This window comes from Pelophylax lessonae (assembly GCF_965119305.1).
Source record: "Pelophylax lessonae genome assembly, chromosome: 2".
NCBI lineage: Eukaryota > Metazoa > Chordata > Amphibia > Anura > Ranidae > Pelophylax > Pelophylax lessonae.
This window is the reverse complement of record NC_138769.1, coordinates 655,936,848-655,956,087: the sequence shown is the minus strand read 5'-3', so window position 1 is coordinate 655,956,087 and position 19,240 is coordinate 655,936,848.

Sequence of the window (19,240 nt, the reverse complement as noted above, 5' to 3'; positions counted from 1 at the left end):
TTGCAAGAGAATGTTCCCTAGATGACGATAGATTGAAAATTGGAGTTCATTTACTAAAGCCAAATAGGCCGTTCACTTTGCAAGGCAATGGTACATAGATGACGATAGATCGAAAATTGGAGTTAATTTACTAAAGGTAAATAGGCTATTTACTTTGCAAGAGAATGTTCCCTAGATGGATCGAAAATTGGAGTTGATTTACTAATGGCAAGTAGGCTGTTCACTTTGCAAGGGAATGGTCCATAGATGACAATAGATCGAAAATTGGACTTAATTTACTAAAGGTAAATAGGCTGTTCACTTTGCAAGGGAATGTTCCCTAGCTGGTAATAGACGGATTACAATTGGAATTATATTACTAAAAGCAAATAGGCTGTTCACTTTGCAAGGGAATGTTCCCTAGATGGCGATAGATGGATCGAAAATTGGAGTTGATTTAGTAAAGGTAAATAGGCTTTTGACTTTGCAAGGGAAAGTTCCCTAGATAGCAATTGATGGATCAAAAATTGGAGTTAATTTACTAAAGGCAAATAGGCTGTTCACTTTGCAAGGGAATGTTCCCTAGATGGCGATAGATGGATCACAAATTGGAGTTAATTTACTAAAGACAAATAGGCTGTTCACTTTGCAAGGGAAAGTTCCCTAGATGGCGATAGATGGATTGAACATTGGATTTGATTTACTAAAGGCAAATAGGCTGTTCACTTTGCAAGAGAGTGTTCCCTAAAGGTGGGGATAGATGGATCGAAAATTGGAGTTGATTTCCTAAAGGTAAATAGGCTCTTCACTTCGCAAGGGAATGTTCCATAAAGATGGAGATAGATGGATGGAAATTTGACCAATTCAGCAAGGACCAGCGAAATTTCAATTCATCTATGGCTGTTCCCGCTTGAGAGAAGTCAATCTAAAAATCGGCTTCTTGGTAAGGGGAATGTTGGAAAATTGCTGTTCAGTTAGCGGAGGAGTCCCGCTGTCAGCATACAATAGTGCAACAGGAAGGATTCTTCCATCCACCTCAAATGTGTGGGTGGAGGAATGGAGCGAAAATTGGAGTTGATTTACTAAAGGCAAATAGGCTGTTCACTTTGCAAGGGAAAGTTCCCTAAAGATAGCTATAGATGGATCAAAAATTACAGTTGATTTTACCAAAGGCAAACAGGCTGTTCACTTTGCAAGATAATGTTCCCTAAAGCTGGTGAGAGATGGATCAAAAATTGAAGTTCACTTTTCTAAAGGCAAATAGCGCTGTTGCAGGCTCTATGGGGTTAGGCACTTTGCGAGAGAATGTTCACTTGGCAAGAGATCATTTTCCATTAGCTTATTAAATGAGATAAAGCTCTGCTAACTTCCATTGTCCAATCAAGTGCAAGCAAAAATATATTATTATTCATTAAAGCTGGCGTTATGTGGATCGAAAGCTGGAGTTGATTTACTAAAGGTAAATAGGCTGTTCACTTTGCAAGGGAATGTTCCCTAAAGCTGACGAGAGTTTGATCAAAAATTTTAGTTGATTTACTAAAGTGAAAAAGGCTGTTCACTTTGCAAGGGAATGATCCCTAAAGCTTGCTATAGATGGATGAAAAATTGAACTTGATTTACTAAGAGTAAATAGACTTTTCACTTTGCAAGGGAATGTTCCATAAATATAGCGATACACAGATCAAAAATGAGAGTTGATTTACTGAAGGGAAATAGGCTGTTCACTTTTCAAGGGAATGTTCCCTAGAGCTGGCAACAGATGAATCAAAAAATGTAGTTGATTTACTAATAGTAATTACACTGTTCATTTTGCAAGGGAATGTTCCCTAAAGATAGCAATAGGTGGATCAAAAATTGGAGTTGATTTGCTAAAGGTAAATAGGCTGTTTACTTTGCAAGGGAATGTTCCCCAAAGATGAAGATAGATGGATAAAAATCGAGCAATATGGCAAGGACGGCAGGATTTAAATTCATCTATGGCCTTTCCCGCTCAAGAGAAGTCGATCATTATGATCGACTTCTCTTGAAGGGGAATGTTGGAAAACGTATCTTCGATTGGCAGAGGAGCCCTGCTGTCAAAATATAATGCAACATAATCTAATGATCGGCTTCTCTTAAAAGGGAATGTTGGAAAAAACATACTTTTTTCCCTTGCCCTTGGGTATTGAGAATTTTCCTTTAGCTTAGTGAATTAGGTGAAAATTTCACTTTATATAAAATACCCAATCACTTGCCAGGGAAATATATATATATATATATATATATATATATATATATATATATATATATATATATATATATATATATATATATATATATATATATATATGATTGGATGATGAAAACCAGGCGAGCTTCACCTCATTCATTAAGCTAAGGGAAAATTCTCTTGCAAAGTGCACAGCCTATTTTCCTTTAGGACCACAACTCCAATGGCTCAATCATCTAAAGGGGGAATTCCATCAGAGGTTCCCTGACTGCTGATCCAAGTTCCCCATGAAGGCATAGAAGCAAATCAAAATTTCTCTGAATGAACTAATGGAAGGTGGAATCTTATTGGTTGCTATGAGCTACTAAACTGTACATCATAAGTGTTGCCTCAATACATGTGTAATTATTGAGTTTGGTGGATGTTAGTACTGGTAATGGGAGGCCAAGCCACTTCTCCAGGTCAAGTTGTATGTTAGTGCACATCACCCTTTTGGTCTGAAGAAGGACATTTATGTCTAGAATATCTCCTTAGTCTAGATTTTAGGGTCCGCCATTGTACTCTGACTCTCAGTTGATGTGGGTGAAGCTAAGAGTAAAATAAAAACAAGATGCTAAACCAAGTTTCATAACATGGCACTGGAAGGGTCTCATCCATGTCTTGCGCTTTAGGGACATGTCTAGATTATCTCCTTCACCTAGATCTTGTGGTCCACCATTGTAATCTGACTCTCAAATGATGTGGGTGAAGCTAAGAGAAAAACTAAAAATCTAGATCCTCAAACCAGTTTCATAGCATGGCACTGGTAGGGTTTTTGTTCTGTGTCTTACCCCTCTAGGACATGTCTAGATCATCTCCTTAGTCTAGATCTTGTAGTCCATCATCACCTTCAGACACTTGATAAGGATTCTAAGATTTATTTAAAAAAAAAAAAAAGTAAATGTCACCTAGATCCTAATCCTAAATGAGTACATGATTTCATACCAGGCCCCATGCCCATCATGTTCTAGAAGTCACAATTGGCACCCTTACATTCCCTGAAGAACTTAGCGAAAGTCACTTGCTGCTGTTGTGAAGTACATGGAACTTCTCTGTGTGCTCAGTTGACATCACCTGGTATCAAGGTTCTCTGCATCAAACATTTGGCTGTTAATGCAATATTACAAATCAAATCTGTAGACAAAGTGGTCTACCATCTGAACATACTACAAGAAAAGTTATCTGGAGTAACCAAATTGGGATTCTGATGTAACCTTTCCTAGCATGATCTAGAAGGTGACAGGTACACTTGTCTAGCAATGGTGATCCTTAGATATATGACTGGCTAGTAAAATATGAACTATTTGATACCTTCCAGCCATATCTCAATAGCAAGCAATAATGGAGAGGTAGAACACCTACCTGTATGTGTGACCTATGAGCAAAAGAGAAGTTGCATGTTACCTATAGCATTTAATTGAGGTCATCTTTAGGAAGATACAGCTGGTTATGTAATTAGGGTCAAGGAAGCCACCTCTCCTCTGATGTCCCTAACCCCAGTGTTCCTTCCCAGTCTTGAAGGGTGGAATCAGAGGAGCTGCAGTCAGGAGGCTGGATCTGGATACCTTTATCTCATCTCTAGATCCAGCCATCTGATCCTGGAACATGCCCCCCAGGGGACATTGCAGAGGCAGAGAGCTGTTTTTGGTTCTGTCCACAGGCCATGTGCTGGAGATTATCTGCAGGTGATTTGTAATGCATTGAGGCTTATCTGCAGGTGGTGTGACTTGGTAATGGGATTTATCTTCAGGTCCTGTGATCTGAGGCTTATCTCCAGCAGAACTCTGGCCACTGGATACACTGGGAAGTTGTGATGGGGTGCAGAGATCTTACATTGGATCCTAATCTTCTAATGAAGTGCTCCTATCTATACCCACTAAGAAGATACTTTTACATTCACATCCTTCTTATTCATAAATATTATGTTATTTATTCACATCCTTCTTATTTATAAATATTATGTTATTTATTCACATCCTTCTTATGTATAAATATTATGTTATTTATTCACATCCTTCTTATTTATAAATATTATGTTATTTATTCAATTCCATGCTACACTCATATTTCATATGGTGACATCTGACCGTATTTCCTGGAGTATAAGGGCAAAGAGCAATGTTTAGTAGTCAGGAGCTAACTATAATGAAGCCAGGGCACCTATCAAGGGCTCCTTAGGCACATCTTGAAGCTGAGCACAGATAGGTGAAGCTGAATTAAGTGCTTTAGCATATACCTATGGTATAGTTTAGCATATAATACCTATGGTATAGTTTAGCATATAATACCTATAGTATAGTTTAGCATATAATACCTGTAGTTTAGCCTAGTACCATGAGATTCAGGGTGGATGATTTATTAAATGAATACAAACGTTTTATTTAGTAAAGTAAATGTGCACTTAGAAAAGTAAAAAAAGGTGAAGATGTGTTGACTTTGAATATCCAAGAGAAAAAAAAAATGAATTTTGCTTGCACCCAGTTGGATTGAACAAAGCTAAGTGTCCCCTCTAGTTGTTTAGTAAATCAATCACATAGTCTGGATTCCCCTCTGTTTATCACACATACAATCTGATTACTTCTGATTTCTTATCCCTAGTGATCTGGCCACAGTAAAATCAATTCCAGTTATTATGACTTATTAAATTTTAGATCTTCTCATTGGATGTAGTGTAATCAGCCCGTGACTGCTGTGCAATAAATGTGTTCAGCAAAGAAAGAGTTAAAGAGCTGCAAATGCAGCCTGTGCACAGGACACCCCAGCAGAGTGATGAGAAATCAGGGGACACAAATCATTTCTAACAAGCTGCTCCCCCCTCATCACAGCTCTCTATTCATCCTGGAAATGGGGATCTCAGCTCTTAGCTGCACTCTGAAAACTTCTATTCCAGGCAGGGAAAGTTTAGAGCTGAATGTGAGCACTGAGCTGGCCTGGAGCCATGTGCTGGTCAACTGGCAGCTGAATCCACAGCGAATACATTGAAGGGGAAGACTTCACCGCAAAGAAGGCTTACCTCATCCCAGACCCAGCAAGAGGCAGCCAGGGACTTTGTACTGAGGAGCCAGGACTGCACTGTACATGCACTCATTTCATGCTGGGGACACAGTGACACATGTCTACTGACAACATAACCTTCACCAAAGACACCCAGGGGCCCCTACAAGGGACACATCTTCTGCTACTACATCGTGTCTGCTACTTCATCGTCTGCTACTACATTGTCTGCTACTACATTGTCTGCTACTACATTGTCTGCTACTTCGTCGTCTGCTACTACATCGTCTGCTACTACATCGTCTGCTACTACATTGTCTGCTACTACATTGTCTGCTACTACACCAACACACAGTGCTGACTAGATAAGAAAAACCCTCGTTTGCTTTCTTTCTTTCTTTCTTTCTTTCTTTCTTTCTTTCTTTCTTTCTTTCTTTCTTTCTTTCTTTCTTTCTTTCTTTCTTTTTCTTTCTTTCTTTCTTTCTTTCTTTCTTTCTTTCTTTCTTTCTTTCTTTCTTTCTTTCTTTCCTAAAACAGAAAGGCTACAAACATTATCACTCAATTGCAACAAAATGTCATTATAAAGTTACAGGGTTATAGACCAATGCAAAGGGGGGGGATTTACTGAAGCTGGATCATTCAAAATCTAGTGCAAAGATCTGTAAAGAAACCAATCAGCTTCTAGGTTTTATTTTCAAAGTCTAATTAAAAAGCTGAAGTTAGAAGCTGATTGGCTGAGTGCTGATTCTGAGTGCTCCAGTTTTAGAAGTCTCCCCCCTATGTGTTTTTGTCTGTAGTCTCTCTCTCTCTGACTCCCTCTCCTTCTCTCTCTCTCTCCTTCTATCTCCTTTTTGAGTACTTATTAGGCAAAGCTAACACAGTAAAGACAAAAATGTACTACTTGTAAAACTAAAAAAAAAAAAAAAAAAAAAAAAAAAATGGAACTGCTTTACATCATTACAGTGCTTCATTCTGTCTACAGACTATCTATCTATCTATCTATCTATCTATCTATCTATCTATCTATCTATCTATCTATCTATCTATCTATCTATCTATCTATCTATCTATCTATCTATCTATCTATCTATCTATCTATCATCCTGTGTTTTGTTCTATCTTGCTTTCTTTTAAACACCTAGCCAAAGCTCCAACAGTAAGGCTACACAAAGTATAACTTAATAGTAAGTAATAACTTATCACAAAGGCTTTAGAACAATACAAAGTTTATTTTTTGTCTAAAGCCTCTCTTTCTTTCTTTCTTTCTTTCTTTCTTTCTTTCTTTCTTTCTTTCTTTCTTTCTTTCTTTCTTTCTTTCTTTCTTTCTTTCTTTCTTTCTTTCTTTCTATCTATCTATCTTTCTCAAAAAGTAAAACTAAAGTGCAATAACTTATTACAAAGTTTTTAGATCAGTACAATGGTGTTGTTTTTTTCTACAGAATCTATCTATCCATCACTCTATCTATCTATCTATCTATCTATCTATCTATCTATCTATCTATCTATCTATCTATCTATCTATCTATCTATCTATCTATCTATCTATCTATCTATCTATCTTTAAAAAAAAAAAAATACATAGGTAAAGATAACATAGTAAGGCTACAAAAAGCATAATTTGGGTGTAATAATACATTACAAAGTTACAGGAAATTAGGTCAATACAATGTCATTTTTTAATTTTTTATTTCCTGAATATAACATCTATCTATCTATCTATCTATCTATCTATCTATCTATCTATCTATCTATCTATCTATCTATCTATCTATCTATCTATCTATCTATCTATCTATCTATCTATCTATCTATCTATCTATCTATCTATCTATCTATCTATCTATCTATCTATCTATCTATTTATCTATCTATCTATCTATCTATCTATCTATCTATCTATCTATCTATCTATCTATCTATCTATCTATCTATCTATCTATCTATCTATCTATCTATTCTATTTTTTCTTTTAAACAGACAGTAGCAAATCTACCACAGTAAGGCTACACAAAGCACAACTTAATAGTAAGTAATAACTTATTACAAAAACGTTAGCAATACTTCTTTCTTTCTTTCTTTCTTTCTTTCTTTCTTTCTTTCTTTCTTTCTTTCTTTCTTTCTTTCTTTCTTTCTTTCTTTCTTTCTTTCTTTCTTTCTTTCTTTCTTTCTTTCTTTCTTTCTTTCTTTCTTTCTTTCTTTCTCATAAGTAAAACTAACATAGTAACAAAGCACAATGTAGGTGTAATAAGATATTACAAAGTTACAGGGCTTTAGGGTAATACAATGTTTCCTTTTTTATGTCTATAACTTCTATCTATATATTTTAATACTTAGGTAGAGCTAATGCTAGAAAAAGCACCAGATGTAAGTATTAACCTTACTAGAACACTACATTTTTCAGATCAATGCAATGATTCATTTTTTTCTGATACAGACCCTCTCTATCTATCTATCTATCTATCTATCTATCTATCTATCTATCTATCTATCTATCTATCTATCTATCTATCTATCTATCTGTCTGTCTGTCTGTCTGTCTGTCTGTCTGTCTGTCTGTCTGTCTGTCTATCTATCTATCTATCTATCTATCTATCTATCTATCTATCTATCTATCTATCTATCTCTTTTGAATACTCAGGCAAAATCAAAGCAGTCTAACTACAAAAACTTGACAGTAATAGCATATTACAATTTACAAAGCTGTAGCTCAATTAATAGTTATTTTTCCTATCTATCTATCTATCTATCTATCTATCTATCTATCTATCTATCTATCTATCTATCTATCTATCTATCTATCTATCTATCTATCTATCTATCTATCTATCTATCTATCTATCTATCTATCTATCTATCTATCTATCTATCTATCTATCTATCTATCTATCTATCTATCTATCTATCTATCTATCTATCTAATCATCGATCTAGCTTTGAAATAGCAAGGAAAATTTAACCCAAAAAAGAAAAAAGAAAAGCAAAACTTAGATGTAATAATTTAGTAAAAAGTCACATGGCTTTGTATCAGTAAGATCTTGTTGTATGCACACACAATGCACACACAATGCACACACAATGCATACAGACTCTGCGGTCCCTGGCAGTTTAACATAACATTGTCTAGCTAGAAATGTCAGACATTACATAGACAGATCCATAGGGGCTGATTTGTTTTTAAGAAGGATATCTTTTATTTAAATAGGCGAGTTACATTAACTTTAAACATACAAATGCAGAGGAATTAACAAAAAAAAAAGGATTTATTTGGCACATAATTAGATGTTTGCCGCGAATACAATGATCTCAAAGAAAGGTGATCTTTAGTAAATCAGCACAAAGAGATCAATGAGTAGACTGTTACTTGTAGTCTCCTGTCAGTGTGTAATTCAGAGGTGTCTGTACAATTACACATACATGTAACCCGATCTGTAGATCTAAGATCACACAGACCTGTATAAATTGTAGATCCAATGAAGCCCATTTACTTGCTGTATATGAGGGGAATATCTGAGCTACCTATACTGACATACATTATTATGACATATCTGTGACTTCAGACATTGGACCTTTATTGGTTTCTCTGCATTCTCCGAGTATTCATCTCGCAGGTAATTCCTATATTATGTCATGAAAGTACCAACGATCGAAATGAATATGTGCAGATCGTTCATGACACTTGTCACACAGCTGTCACCTTACCTGAGGACAGACAGTCCAATGTCATGTGGAGGAGGATTTGTTCTGAACACAGTGCCGGCAGGTCCCATACACCTTATAAATGTACATACAGGATGTCTGTAGACAGTGAGCGATCTTCCTGTATCAGATCTGTCAGTCCTCACACTGTGCGATCTACAGAATCAGCCGACTCCTGTCCGAGGACTGACCTCATCGAGCAGAACTGTCTCATGGACTGTGATTGCAGACAGTGACATGAAACTCGGAGGGGGATTCTCTTCTTCTGGGAAGCACAGAGGATTGTCACATAGTTCTAGGCTGATGTCTACATTTCCTACTTCCCTATGAGAACATAAAGGAGGATCTGTACTAACACTCCCAATTTATACATGGCTCTAGGAAAATCACTTACCCCCATTATTCTCATTAGATAGGCAAATGTGCTCATCTGCCTTCCCCTCTATCCCCATTCCCACCCCACTCTATCCTCCCCTCCTCCTCCTTATCCTCTCCTCCTCCTTCTCACTTTCCTTTTCTCTCACTATTCCCAGTCCCAGCAAACACTCTCTACTTCCAGAAATATCTCTCTCTCTCTTTTCCAATCCCTCTCTCCCAACCCATCCACTCATGCATCCTTCTATTCTCTCTTGATTCATCCCTCTCTCCCAACCATCCACTCATTTATCCTTCTATTCTCTCTTCATTCATTCCTCTCTCCCAACCATCCACTCATGCATCCTTCTATTCTCTCATGATTCATCCCTCTCTCCCAACCATCCACTCATTTATCCTTCTATTCTCTCTTTGTTCATTCCTCTCTCCCAACTATCCACTCATTAATCCTTCTATTCTCTCTTCATTCATCCCTCTTTCCCAACCATCCACCCATTAATCCTTCTATTATCTCTTCATTCATCCCTCTCTCCCAACCATCCACTCGTTCATCCTTCTATTCTCTCTTCATCCATCCCTCTCTCCCAACCATCCACTCATTCATCCTTCTATTCTGTCTTCATCCATCCCTCTCTCTCAACCATCCACTTATTCATCCTTCTATTCTCTCTTCATCCATCCCTCTCTCTCAGCCATCCACTCATTCATCCTTCTATTCTCTCTTCATCCATCTCTCTCCCCCAACCATCCACTCATTCATCCTTCTATTCTTTCTTCATCCATCACTCTCTCCCCTCCATCCACTCATTCATCCTTCTATTCTCTCTTCATCCATCTCTCTCCCCCAACCATCCACTCATTCATCCTTCTATTCTCTCTTCATCCATCTCTCTCCCCCAACCATCCACTCATTCATCCTTCTATTCTCTCTTCATCCATCTCTCTCCCCCAACCATCCACTCATTCATCCTTCTATTCTCTCTTCATCCATCCCTCTCCCCCAACCATCCACTCATTCATCCTTCTATTCTTTCTTCATCCATCTCTCTCCCCCAACCATCCACTCATTCATCCTTCTATTCTTTCTTCATCCATCACTCTCTCCCCTCCATCCACTCATTCATCCTTCTATTCTCTCTTCATCCCTCTCTCTCAACCATCCACTCATTCATCCTTCTATTCTTTTTTCATCCATCTCTCTCCCCCATCCATCCACTCATTCATCCTTCTATTCTCTCTTCATCCATCTCTCTTCCCCAACCATCCACTCATTCATCCTTCTATTCTCTCTTCATCCATCCCTCTCTCCCAACCATCCACTCATTCATCCTTCTATTCTGTCTTCATCCATCCCTCTCTCTCAACCATCCACTCATTCATCCTTCTATTCTCTCTTCATCCGTCCCTCTCTCTCAACCATCCACTCATTCATCCTTCTATTCTCTCTTCATCCATCTCTCTCCCCCAACCATCCACTCATTCATCCTTCTATTCTCTCTTCATCCATCCCTCTCTCCCAACCATCCACTCATTCATCCTTCTATTCTGTCTTCATCCATCACTCTCTCCCCTCCATCCACTCATTCATCCTTCTATTCTCTCTTCATCCATCTCTCTCCCCCAACCATCCACTCATTCATCCTTCTATTCTCTCTTCATCCATCCCTCTCTCTCAACCATCCACTCATTCATCCTTCTATTCTCTCTTCATCCATCCCTCTCTCCCAACCATCCACTCATTCATCCTTCTATTCTGTCTTCATCCATCCCTCTCTCTCAACCATCCACTCATTCATCCTTCTATTCTCTCTTCATCTGTCCCTCTCTCTCAACCATCCACTCATTCATCCTTCTATTCTCTCTTCATCCATCTCTCTCCCCCAACCATCCACTCATTCATCCTTCTATTCTTTCTCCATCCATCACTCTCTCCCCTCCATCCACTCATTCATCCTTCTATTCTCTCTTCATCCATCTCTCTCCCCCAACCATCCACTCATTCATCCTTCTATTCTTTCTTCATCCATCCCTCTCTCCCAACCATCCACTCATTCATCCTTCTATTCTTTCTTCATCCATCTCTCTCCCCCATCCATCCACTCATTCATCCTTCTATTCTCTCTTCATCCATCTCTCTTCCCCAACCATCCACTCATTCATCCTTCTATTCTCTCTTCATCCATCCCTCTCTCTCAACCATCCACTCATTCATCCTTCTATTCTCTCTTCATCCATCCCTCTCTCTCAACCATCCACTCATTAATCCTTCTATTCTTTCTTCATCCATCCCTCTCTCCCATCCATCCACCCATTCATCCTTCTATTCTCTCTTCATCCATCTCTCTCCCCCAACCATCCACTCATTCATCCTTCTATTCTCTCTTCATCCATCCCTCTCTCCCAACCATCCACTCATTTATCCTTCTAGTCTCACTTCATTCATCCCTCTCTCCCAACCATCCACTCATGTATCCTTCTAGTCTCACTTCATTCATCCCTCTCTCCCAACCATCCACTCATTCATCCTTCTATTCTCACTTTATCAATCTCTCTCTCTCTCTCTCTCTCCATCCTTCTATTCTCTATTACACCCATCCTTCCACCCATAAATTCCCTTCTCTCACCCATTCAGCCTTCTCTCTTCCATCCATCCATCCACCCATCCCTCTCTCTGCCATCTATCCTTCAATCCATCCATTCTTTCTTTCTCCCATCCATCCCTCTCTCATCCATCACCCTCTCCCATCCATCAATCTATCTATCCATCCATTCATCCATCCATCCATCTCTCTCTTTCATCTATCCTTCTCTTTTTCTCATCCATCACTCTCTCACTCCCATCCATCCCATTCTATTTCTTTCCCACCCATCCCCTCTGATCTATCCCTCTCTTTCTCACCCATCCATCATTCCCCCCTTTCCATCTCTCTCTCTCTCTCTCTCTCTCTCTCTCTCTCTCTCTCCCTCCCTCTCTCAGCCAACCCTCCCTCTCTCTCCTGTTGTTCCCTTTTTTCTCATCAATCCCCCCCAATCCCTCCCTTCCATCTCTCTCTCTTACTGTTATCTCTCCTAGTCCCACCTATGTCTTCTTTTCTCCCTGACAGCTCTCTATCACCCCCTCCCCTTTTTGTCTCCTTCATTCCAGCCATCTCTCTCTCCCCCTACTCCCACCCATCCATCTTTTTCTTTTACATCCATCCATTTCTCACACTCTTTCACTTCCAGCTATCTCTCTCTTTCCCCCACTCCCATCCAGCAATCTCTCTGCTCCCCCCATTTTCTGTCTCCTTCACTCCCAGTCACCCCCCCCCTCCACTCCCATATATCCATCCATCCAACCATGCATCCCTCTCTCCTTTACACCCATTCATCTCTCTCTCTCTTTTACTCTCAGCCTACTCCCCCCATCCCTATCCATCCATCCATTCATTCATCCATCCATCTCTCTCTTTCACTCCCTGCTAGCTCTCTCTCCCTACTCTCATCTCCCTTTCTTTCTCTATCTCTCTTTCTTTTCCAGACACCTCTCTTGTTCCCCACTCCCATCTCTCTCTCTCTCTCTCTCTCTCTCTCTCTCTCTCTCTCTCTCTCTCTCTCTCTCTCTCTCTCTCTCTCTCTCTCTCTCTCTCTCTTTCACTCCCAGACACATTTTTCTCTCTTTCACTCCCATTCATTCTCTCTCTTTCTCTTTCATATTTCTTTCTCTCCACTCATTGTATATCTTAATAATCCTATGTCTCAGTTCTAGTCTTTCATTGAAGAGATCCTTGAGTCATCTAACTGATGAATAATAAAGAGCACTGGTGTTGTATTTCAGTATTCTATAAATAAGAGTATTGTCTGTAGGTGACATGAACAGAGGGGATGGGGCTGTGTGACATTCTATAGAAGCTCCACAATCTGATCTTCTGCTACTACAGACTCACACAGACAGAGCAATGCAGCATCTCAACATTGGTGGCTGGGATCAGCTGAGTCCTAATCCAGATCTAGTGATGACATTATCTAATCTATAGTTAGTCATTATGTTACATCTCTTCTTACTAAGAGATGCTGACCCCGGCTATTTCTGGGATTAGGACTATAGATTCTAGTGATACTTTATGATGGATTATTTATGGAATTCTTTGTGTCAGTCATCTAATTTCTCAGCTTGCTGTAGACATCATCTACCCTACTTGTCCCTGGGATGGAAAATGTAAGCAACTAATTGACTCGTCATCTCCTTAGAATAATAAGGACACAACTGAGATCAAGTTATTTACTAATGCAGGCACAATAAAAAAAAAAACATCTGTAAGGATAACCCTGAACCAAAACAGTATTTTCCTGGGATCAGGTATATGTATTAATACAGGTATAGTGATACATCAAGGACATTTAATACTTCCTATTCCTGGGATCAGGTCAGTTCAATAATACTTCCTATTCCTGGGATCAGGTCAGTTCAATAATACTGCCTATTCCTTTGCATCAGGTCAGATCAATAATACTTTCTATTACTGGGATCAGGTCTGTTCAATAATACTTCCAATTCCTGGGATCAGGTCAGATCAATAATACTTTCTATTCCGGGATTAGGTCTGTTCAATAATACTTTCTATTCCTGGGATCAGGTCAATTTAATAATACTTTCTTTCCTGGGATCAGGTCAGTTCAATAATACTTCCTATTCCTGGGATCAGGTCAGATCAATAATACTTCCTATTCCTGGGATCAAGTCAGATCAATAATGCTTCCTATTCCTGGGATCAGGTCAGTTTATTAATATTGCCTATTCCTGGGATCAGGTCAGTTCAATAATACTGCCTATTCCTGGGATCAGGTCAGTTCAATAATACTTCCTATTCCTGAGATCAGGTCAGTTCCATAATACTTCCTATTCCTGGGATTAGTTCAGTTCAATAATACTTCCCTGTTCCTGGGATCAGGTCAGATCAATAATACTTCCTATTCCTGGGATCAGGTCAGATCAATAATACTTCCTATTCCTGGGATCAGGTTAGATCAATAATACTTCCTATTCCTGGGATCAGGTCAGATCAATAATACTTCCTATTCCTGGGATCAGGTTAGATCAATAATACTTCCTATTCCTGGGATCAGGTCAGATCAATAATACTTCCTATTCCTGGGATCAGGTCAGCTCAATAATACTTCCTATTCCTGGGATCAGGTCAGTTCAATAATACTTCCCTGTTCCTGGGATCAGGTCAGATCAATAATACTTCCTATTCCTGGGATCAGGTCAGTTCAATAATACTTCCCTGTTCCTGGGATCAGGTCAGATCAATAATACTTCCTATTCCTGGGATCAGGTCAGATCAATAATACTTCCTATTCCTGGGATCAGGTTAGATCAATAATACTTCCTATTCCTGGGATCAGGTCAGCTCAATAATACTTCCTATTCCTGGGATCAGGTCAGTTCAATAATACTTCCCTGTTCCTGGGATCAGGTCAGATCAATAATACTTCCTATTCCTGGGATCAGGTCAGATCAATAATACTTCCTATTCCTGGGAACAGGTCAGTTTATTAATACTTCCTATTCCTGGGATCAGGTCAGTTCAATAATACTTCCCTGTTCCTGGGATCAGGTCAGATCAATAATACTTCCTATTCCTGGGATCAGGTCAGATCAATAATACTTCCTATTCCTGGGATCAGGTCAGATCAATAATACTTCCTATTCCTGGGATCAGGTCAGTTTATTAATACTTCCTATTCCTTGGATCAGGTCAGTTCAATAATACTTTCTATTCCTGGGATCAGGTCTTTTCTTTTTACTAACACAGCATATACTTCCAGTGTAATTGATAATACTGCCTATTTCTGGGTTTAGCTCTTTGTAAAAATTCTGCCTTTTCCTGTCATCACTTCATTTTAATAACACTGCTAATTCATTCCTGGAATCAGGTCCATTTACTAACACTGTCTATTTTTTAGATCAGGACTGTTTAAGGTACAACCTTGTTTATGGGGTCAGATATATTTACTAACACTGCATATTTTGGGATCAGGTCTGTTTACTAACACTGCATATTTTGGGATCAGTACTTAGATCAGGTCTGTTTAAGCCCCCGTTCACATGCAGGCAACGCTACTTCGCACCGCGACCTCCGAGGTCGCGGTGCGAGCAGCGCGCCACGACCTCGGAGCGGCCGCCACGGATTTCATAACATTGAAGTCTATGGCGGTCGCCTCCTGGTCACCCCAAAGAAGCTCCGGACCCTTTTTCTAAGTCGGAGCGACTTGTGTCGCTCCTATTAGAACGGGTCCGCAGCTTCCCTATGGGAGGCGACCTATGAGGCGACCAGGTCGCCTCACAGGTCGCCCTAGTGTGAACCGGGGCTAATAATACTGCCTATTACTAAGATCAAGTCTTTTTACTAACATTGACAACTCTTATATTATAATACTCAGATATTTTTACTACCACTGCATATTCCTGGGATCAGATTTATTTACTAATAATGCCGTTTTCTGGGACTTATTTATTACAGGTACTTATATAGTGCAGCGCTTTACATATATATTGTACATTCACATCAGCCCCCCTTCCCTCAAGGAACTTAAATCAAAGGTTCCTAAATCACATTCATACATACACATACTGGGTCCAGTTTAGACAGGAGCCAATTACCCAGACAGCATGTCTTTGCAGTGTGGGGGGAAACCCGGCCAGGTACAGGGAGAACATACAAACTTCAGGCAGGTATTGCCGTGGTTGGGATTTGAACTGAGGACCTTAGTGCTGCTAGATGGAAATTCTAACCACTTAGCTACTGTGCTGCCCATCAGGTCAGTTCAATAACACTGCCTATTCCTGGGATCAGGTCTATTTCCTAATACTGCCTATTCCTGTGATCAGGTCTATTTCCTAATACTGTCTATTCCTGGGATCAGGTCTATTTCCTAATACTGTCAATTCCCGGGATCAGGTATATTTCCTAATACTGCCTATTCCTGGGATCAGGTCTATTTCCTAATACTGCCTATTCCTGGGATCATGTCTGATTCCTAATACTGTCTTTTCCTGGTATCAGATATATTTCCTAATACTGTCTATTCTTGGGATCAGATCTATTTCCTAATACTGCCAATTCCTGGGATCAGGTCTATTTCCTCATACTGTCTATTCCTGGGATCAGGCATATTCCCCAATACTGTCTATTCCTGGGATCATGTCTATTTCCTAACACTGCCTATTCCTGGGATCAGGTATATTTCCTAATACTGTCTATTCCTGGGATCAGGTCTATTTCCTAATACTGCCTATTCCTGGGATCAGGTCTATTTCCTAATACTGTCTATTGCTGGGATCAGGTCTATTTCCTAATACTGCCTATTCCTGGGATCAGGTCTATTTCCTAATACTGTCTATTCCTGGGATCAGGTCTATTTCCTAATACTGCCTATTCCTGGGATCAGGTCTATTTCCTAATACTGTCTATTCCTGGGATCAGGTCTATTTCCAAATACTGCCTATTCCTGGGATCAGGTCTATTTCCTAATACTGTCTATTCCTGGGATCAGGTCTATTTCCTAATACTGTCTATTCCTGGGATCAGATCTATTTCCTAATACTGTCTATTCCTGGGATCTGATCTATTCCCTAATACTGCCTATTCCTGGGATCAGATATATTTCCTAATACTGTCTATTCCTGGGATCTGATCTATTCCCTAATACTGCCTATTGCTGGGATCAGGTCTATTTCCTAATACTGCCTATTCCTGGGATCAGGTTTATTTCCTAATACTGTCTATTCCTGGGATCAGATCTATTTCCTAATACTGTCTATTCCTGGGATCAGATCTATTTCCGAATACTGCCTATTCCTGGGATCAGGTCTATTTCCTAGAACTGTCAATTTCTGGGATCAGGTCTATTTCCTAATACTGCCTATTCCTGGGATCAGGTCTATTTCCTAATACTGTCTATTCCTGGGATCAGGTCTATTTCCTAATACTGTCTATTCCCGGGATCAGGTCTATTTCCTAATACTGTCTATTCCTGGGATCAGGTCTATTTCCTAATACTGCCTATTCCTGGTATCAGGTCTATTTCCTAATACTGTCTATTCCTGGTATCATGTCTGATTCCTAATACTGTCTTTTCCTGGTATCAGGTCTATTATCTAATACTGTCTATTCCTGGGATCAGATCTATTTCCTAATACTGTCTATTCTTGGGATCAGATCTATTTCCAAATACTGCCTATTCCTGGGATCAGGTCTATTTCCTAATACTGTCTATTCCCGGGATCAGGTCTATTTCCTAATACTGCCTATTCCTGGGATCATGTCTAATTCCTAATACTGTCTTTTCCTGGTATCAGGTCTATTTCCTAATACTGTCTATTCCTGGGATCAGATCTATTTCCTAATACTGTCTATTCTTGGGATCAGATCTATTTCCAAATACTGCCCATTCCTGAGATCAGGTCTATTTCCTAATACTGCCTATTCTTGGGATCAGGTCTGTTTCCTAATACTGTCTATTCCTGGGATCAGATCTATTTCCTAATACCGTCTATTCCTGGGATCAGGTATATTTCCTAATATTGCCTATTCCTGGGATCAGATCTATTTCCTAATACTGTCATTCCTGGGATCTGATCTATTCCCTAATACTGCATATTCCTGGGATCTGATCTATTCCCTAATACTGCCTATTCCTGGGATCAGGTCTATTTCCTAATACTGTCTATTCCTGGGATCAGGTCTATTTCCTAATACTGCCTATTCCTGGGATCAAGTCTATTTCCTAATACTGTCTATTCCTGGGATCAGGTCTATTTCCTAATACTGTCTATTCCTGGGATCAGATCTATTTCCTAATACTGTCTATTCCTGGGATCTGATCTATTCCCTAATACTGCCTATTCTTGGGATCAGATCTATTTCCTAATACTGTCTGTTCCTGGGATCTGATCTATTCCCTAATACTGCCTATTCCTGGGATCAGGTCTATTTCCTAATACTGTCTATTCCTGGGATCAGGTCTATTTCCTAATACTGCCTATTCCTGTGATCAGGTCTATTTCCTAATTCTGTCTATTCCTGGGATCAGATCTATTTCCTAATACTGTCTATTCCTGGGATCAGGTCTATTTCCTAATACTGTCTATTCCTGGGATCAGATCTATTTCCTAATACTGTCTATTCCTGGGATCAGATCTATTTCCTAATACTGCCTATTCCTGGGATCAGGTCTATTTCCTAGTACTGTCTATTTCTGGGATCAGGTCTATTTCCTAATAATGCCTATTCCTGGGATCAGGTCTATTTCCTAATACTGTCTATTCCTGGGATCAGGTCTATTTCCTAATACTGTCTATTCCTGGGATCAGATCTATTTCCTAATACTGTCTATTCCTGGGATCAGGTCTATTTCCTAATACTGCCTATTCCTGGGATCAGGTCTATTTCCTAGTACTGTCTATTTCTGGGATCAGGTCTATTTCCTAATAATGCCTATTCCTGGGATCAGGTCTATTTCCTAATACTGTCTATTCCTGGGATCAGGTCTATTTCCTAATACTGTCTATTCCTGGGATCAGATCTATTTCCTAATACTGTCTATTCCTGGGATCAGATCTATTTCCTAATACTGTCTATTCCTGGGATCAGGTCTATTTCCTAATACTGTCTATTCCTGGGATCAGGTCTATTTCCTAATACTGTCTATTCCTGGGATCATGTCTGATTCCTAATACTGTCTTTTCCTGGTATCAGGTCTATTTACTAATACTGCCTATTCCTGTGATCAGGTCTATTTCCTAATACTGTCTATTCCTGGGATCAGATCTATTTCCTAATACTGTCTATTCCTGGGATCAGGTCTATTTCCTAATACTGTCTATTCCTGGGATCAGATCTATTTCCTAATACTGTCTATTCCTGGGATCAGATCTATTTCCTAATACTGTCTATTCCTGGG